This window comes from Octodon degus, unplaced genomic scaffold (genome assembly GCF_000260255.1).
Source record: "Octodon degus isolate 3935 unplaced genomic scaffold, OctDeg1.0 scaffold00107, whole genome shotgun sequence".
Lineage (NCBI taxonomy): Eukaryota > Metazoa > Chordata > Mammalia > Rodentia > Octodontidae > Octodon > Octodon degus.
Window position 1 is genome coordinate 7,325,107 of NW_004524683.1, and position 6,437 is coordinate 7,331,543.

A 6,437-nucleotide genomic window follows, 5' to 3' on the forward strand; every position below is an offset into this window, starting at 1 on the left:
CTCCTGGCCCCTCCCATTCCCAACCTTCCCCCCAATATCACCTGACTTATCAGGCTTATCTCCTCTAGAGCTTCCCTACACCTAGAGTCTCCCCACTTCTTCCTCTCCTCCCTCCTCCTCTACCTTCCTGTCCCCAGTCGGGAATGGAACCCCTATTTACTCCCATCTGAGAGAGGGCTCCTCCAGTGATGCTTTTGGGTCTCAGGAGTGTCTTCTGACCAGGTGGCCTCTGGGTAGCTTTACTGTGAGGACAGCTGGAGAAGAGTGTGGTCCCCATTGCTGTCCCCAGAATCAGAGTGACAGAGCCTATTTCTTAGTGGTATTCTCTGGGCAGAGTGGCTATGGCCGGGCTCTCTGGATGGAAGGACAGGCTGAGCAAGGGCTCACTGTACATGCATAAGGAGTGCCTGAGCAATGGACATGTATGTGAGGCCAAGTGTGGTCTGTGCACACACACGTGGGGAAGGGATCATAAGGACCCTCTGAGTGCACATAAGGATTAACCTGCACACGTGTACGTTGGGGCCCACGTGTGTCCCCTTTGTGTGCACTGGAGGCCCTAATTATAACATGTATGAACATGTCTGTGCACACATGTGGTTTTCAGGCCTGGAAGGAGCACCTGCCTGCTTGTTCACTTTCCTCTTAATCCAGCCCCAACTTTTCCAAACCATCAGCCTCTGGACCCAAGGGCTGAGGAGAGATACTCCCTGTGCTGAGAGCCTGGGGGAGCTCCTTGTGGGTTGTAGGAGGGGTGCTCTGTCTGCAAAGACACTGAGTCTCACCACGACCTGGGGTGGTGCTAAGAGTCCAGGGTGGGGGCAGAGGGACAAACCTCATGCCAGAAACCCAGCTTCTTTTTCTTTTCTTCCAGCCAACCAGGCCCTGTCTATCACCCGCAGGGAGGCCCAGCTCTGTCGCAGCCTGCGCCACCACTGTGTCCCTGATGTGAAATATGGGGGGCGCAGGCCGCGCTGGGGAGATTTGTCATCTGTGCTCAGCGGGTGACTCTATCTGCAGACTATTAGAGTATAAAATATATTTTACAAGAGTTTTAGCTACAGGTGACTTGCTCTTTATTACTAGATGTGGGCAAAATCAATACTTCTGTAACTAAAAGATCATTTATTTTGCTTTTTGAAACATTTTTCAACAGGGGCACTGGCTAAGCTTGCAAAGCTATGATTAAGAGTTATGGCAGCTCCTGTTTCCCTTAACCCTTTGAGAACAACAGCTCAGAGCTCCCAGGGCTGGAACCAGCTATGAAAACTACACACAGGCAGGCGTCCCCAAGGCAGCAAACACAGACACACAGATGAGGCTCACAGATCCCCACCCTGACAACACTATCATATGGATAACCATGTTCTCATACATGCAAACACACTCCCAGGTACAAACAAAAAAATAGCTGCACACACTCTCCTTCCCAACCGGAAACCACAAATCAAAGGCTACACGAAGGCTGACAGCACACTCTGCACAAATATTTCCCACTCCATTTCCTCACACACACTGTGTGTATCCATACTGTGACATGAGATGTGGAGTCACACTGTACTGTCTTCTCACTCTAAGTCAGTGGTCCTCTAAGACTAGGGACACTAAAAGGAGACTGGAAGATCTCGAGGGATCTCACAAATATGCTGTGGTCATTGTGGAATGGTGTCCCAGTGGAGAGTGTCCCTAACATAAGGGGCTAAAGGTGGGACCTGTGGACCCTGCATCTTTCAAAAAAACAACTCTCCTTAACCCCTCAGCCCCATGTCAAGGACATAGGTCAGCAGCACAAGCACCTGCCTGGCAAGCACAAGGTCCTGAGTTTGATTCTTGGTACCAAAAAAAAAAAAATCATCCCTCAGCCCTGTGACAGCCCTGTTCCTTTGCTGACAACTAAAGCAGGGAGTGGTTTTTGTTGTTGTTTTGTTTGTGGGAGAGAAGTAGCCATACATAAAGCTATGAAGTGGAATGTGACATGAAACTACTCAGAAGGGTCAGCCAGATAGCTCAGCAGACTAAAGCACCTGCTTAGGCAGGTACAGGGACCGGGGTTCAATCCCCAGCCCTGGCATGCTGTGCCAGCCCTGCACCCTGGGGGCATGCTGAGACTGCAACTGAGACTGGGCGTGGTGGTGCATGCCTGCAATCCCAGCACTTGGGAGGCAAAAAAACGAGAGGATTGCTATCGGTGTAGTGAGACCCTGTAGACCCTGTTGTACTCAAATATAAAAAATAAATTAATTAAATTAAAAATAAAATACAAAAGAAAAATACCTACTCAGAGATGATTGCCGGTGGCCCACCCTGAATAGGTTAAGACAGATTAAGTGGCCTCATGGCATTCTCAGAATGGCATCATCTAATCAGCTTGGAGGTGTCATCTAGCTATTATCTGACCCGGCAAATCAGCATCAGCCCAGTAATCATCTCAGGTTGGAGACAGTCACAGGGGAGAGAGTGACCTGTAGGGTGACACTCTATGGTGAGATTCCTGACCAGAAGACCAGTCTGGGGTACTAGTTACCCACCTTTGCAAAACATACTACGCGCAAACTTAATGGTTTACCACAAACATTTATTCTGTGGCAGTTTCTGAAGGCCAGGAATCCAGGAGCAGCTCAGCTGGGTGGTTCTGCCTCAGGGTCTCTCCTCAGGCTGCAGTCAAACTGTTGGCCAGGGCTGTATCTTCTCAAGTGTTGGCTGGGGCGCGAGAGTCGCCTTCCAGGACACTCACTCCAGGGACAGCACTTGATGCTGGCTGTCAGTGAAGGTGCCTTAGTTCCTCTCCACGTGCTTTCTCCAATCTGGACTCCTTTTTCTATGTGCGTGCTACTGGGGATTGAGGCCTCACCCATTCTAGGTAAGCATGCCACACTGAGCTACCTCCCCCAAATCTGCACTTCTTCACTCGGTAGCTAGGATCTAAGACAGAACAAAGAGAAGGAGGCAATTTATAACTTATTCTCAAAAGCAATACCTTGTCCGGGTATGGTGGCACACTTCTATAATCACAGTATTCAGGAGGCTAAGGTAGGAGAATCACTGGGGGCTTGAGCCTGAGCTACAAAGTGAGTTCAAAGCCAGCCTGCACGGGTCTGAGAGATAGCTCAGAGGCATAAGCACCTACCCAGCAAGCACGAGGACCCTTGTTTGATCCCCGGACCCACATGCCTTAAGGTCTTGGCCCTGGATCCCCAGGGCACTCCATCCTGGCCCCAGATGCAGGTGCCCACCTTGCAGCCCCAGAACTGGGAGTGGTGGTGCATGCCTATAATCCCAGCACTTGGGAGGTTGAGCCAGGAAGGTCTCTTCAAGTTTGAGACTAGCCTGGAGGCTACAAAAAGTGAGCACAAGGCCAGCCCAAACTGCATAGTGATACCCTGCCACAAAAGAAAAAAAAAGTAATGCCTTGCCAGATATGGTAGCACATGCCTGTAATATGAGCCTTTAGAAAGCTGAGACAGGAGGATCACCACAAACTTGATGTCAACCTAGGCTATCTAATGAGTTCAACGCTGGCCTGGAATATATAATGAGACTGTCTCAAAAAAAAAAAAAAAAGGTGATAGCTCATACTTCTGCCATCTTTTATTCATTAAAGCTAATCACTAAGACCAGCACACATTCAAGAAGAGAATTAAGCTCCACCTTTCAAAGGAAGATACACCAGACAATTTGTGGACAGATTTTTAAAAAGAATAATAAAATAAAATAAACACTGTAAGGAGGAAGAGTACACTTTCAGTCTATCATGTATATACCAGATCTCTTTCTCTCTGTCTCTCTGTCTCTCTGTCTCTGTCTCTGTCTCTCTCTCTCTCTCTTTTTCTCTCTAATTTTTTTTTGAAACAGGGTTTTGCTAGGCAGTTCAGGGGCTAGCTTTGAACTGACTTTGTAGCCCAGCCTGGCCTCAAGCTCACAGTAATCCTCCTGCCTCAGCCTCCCGAGTGCTGGGATTACAGGGTGTGCCACGACACCTGGCCAGATGAGTACCTCTTGATGGCCCCAAGTCCCAGGAAAACCACTGACTGTCCTGTAGTGGAGAACATGAGCAGGCAACAGCAGGAACTCAGAGGTCGCCCTTGATTAGGACCACTGTGCAGCAGTCTAGCATGTGTGGTAGTCAGTGCATGGACACTGGAACCAGATGGCCTGGCTTCAAATCCCTTACTAGCTATCATCTTGGACAAGTCACTTAGCCTCTATGCCTCAGTATTATTATTTTTTTTTTATTTTTTTCTCTTACAGCCTTTATTTTCTCATAAGAGTAGAAATATGTATGGTCTTCTTTGGCTCAGATTTTGGGATTCAGGGATATTTTGTTATTTAATTTTGTTGTGTTTTGATGACTTAACTGGTTTATTTTTAAGGAAAATTTATTTAGGGAGATTAAAATCTATGCCACTACCACCTTCTTAGAATTTTCAAAACTGCGTGAGTGATATTTCTCTTGCTTCTTTTTTTTAAAAGGAGCTTTTTTTTTTTTTTTTTTTTGGTGGAACCAGGGATTGAACTCAGGCCCTTGCACTTGCCAGGGAAGCGCTTATTCTACTGAGCCATCTCCCCGGCTATTATTTTTTTTTATTTTTTATTTTTTAATTTTTGTGTGTGTGTGTGGCCAACTCAGCCCAACAGGGGGCGGGGAGGGCTGGCATGTGGTGCTGGGGGATTGAACTGTGGTCCCTTTGATTTGCTAAACTTGTTGTAAGTAGGTGCTTTAGACCACTGAGCCATCTCACCAGCCCTACCCTATGCCTCAGTATTATTATTTGTTAAATGGAGGGGGAGGAATAATCATGGAATCATACTTGCTACCTGAGGTTTGTTATATGGATGGAATGAGTTAAAATTCAGCATAGTGTCCGGTATGTGGTAAAATGCCCCAAAAGTATCAGTTAATGGCTCAGTTTTTACCTCTCAGTGGCAGCCCTTCCTGTGGACACTTTCCCAATAGCGGACTGATTGAGCACTTTGTTGTGCCTCCTGCTAATCTGACATACCTACACCCCACCACACCAGCACCAGCCCCAGGGGTGACCCAGCTGGAGACTGATTCCAGGGACTGGGCTCCAGGAGCTCCATTTGACCCTGCCAGCCCAGCGCCACCTTTTGTGGCCTCTCTGGGAATGTTGTACAATATGTTGGCCACAAACATTTTATGAGCGAGAGGACAGGAAGAAATTTCCCTCTATCGACTGACCACAGTCAGGCCTACTCCCTCCCCCTCCTAAGTCTCCTTGGCAGTGGAAAGGCCAAGGCCAAGATTGAACTCTCTGCAGAGCCCCTGACAGCAGCTGGGTCTCAGAGCCCCTTCCCCCAGCCTCCCCAGGGCTCCATCTCCAACAGCCGCCCACTGCCACCCACTCCTGGCCCAGCCTGGCTGCCCTGGACTGAAGGAGAGCCAGGTCCTTGTGACGAGCACCGATTTGAAGTTCACCTTGTCTAGGAGTCCCAAGACATTTCACCCAAATATAAGTAAATAAGAAAAATAAAAGGTTTTAGTAGGCAATTTTTCATGAAGCTTTATCTATTCAGTTTGAAGCTCCTCTATCTTCTATATTCTGGGATTATGTCTTTTCTGGTTTTTTTAATGCCAAAATATCTTTTCCTTTATGAAATGATCTGACAGTAGTTGGTAGCATTCCCTTTATGCTCTTTGATAGCAGAATTAATATGTGGCAACTTTATGCTGGAACTCACATTTAAGACATTTTTTGGCTGGCCTATGAAATCCAAACATATGAAATCCCACTCTCTTTTATGCAAGGGGCCCAAAATCACCCCGCCCCATCCTGAACCCCTGCTGACCTCACACCTGGTGCAAAGGGATCTTCCCCAAGCTGCTGGCTCAGCTCTGTGAGTAACCTGGGAAGCCTCAAGACACAGCCCTCCCTCCTCTTCACAGACCCTGCCTGCTCCCACCTCTGTGCTGCCCTCCTGCTTCCCCATCCACGTCCACCCTGAGATGACCACAGGTGGTGCCCATAGGCCCACTTGGGACTCCTCACAAGGGGCTGAAGGGAGCACAGTATTTGAGCTAGGGAGGGGGTTGGGAGAGGTCTCCTGCCCTTGCCCTGGGACTCTTTGGGATGCACCAGCGAGGGAGAGGATTTGTCTTTGGGGCTCAGCCTGCCCTCAGTTCCTGGGACCCCTCCTCCCTGCCCCCAAGGCTTGGCTGAAGCACAAGGGGCCCCTTTGTGGGGCCTAATCTCAAAGCACTGCGGCTTTAGCGACCTTCAGGGATGAAAGCGCCAGGAGCTGGCGGCAGGGAGGTGGTGTGGGGGGCAGCCCTGCTAATCCCTGGCTTTCGCCAAACAAAGCTGCCAGGAGGGGCTGGCTCCTGGGAGATGATCCAGGGAACCAATTCCCTGAGCCTAACCCGCTCTGACAGCCCAACAAGGAGAGGCCCACTGCCCACCCCCGTGGCCCAGAGTGGC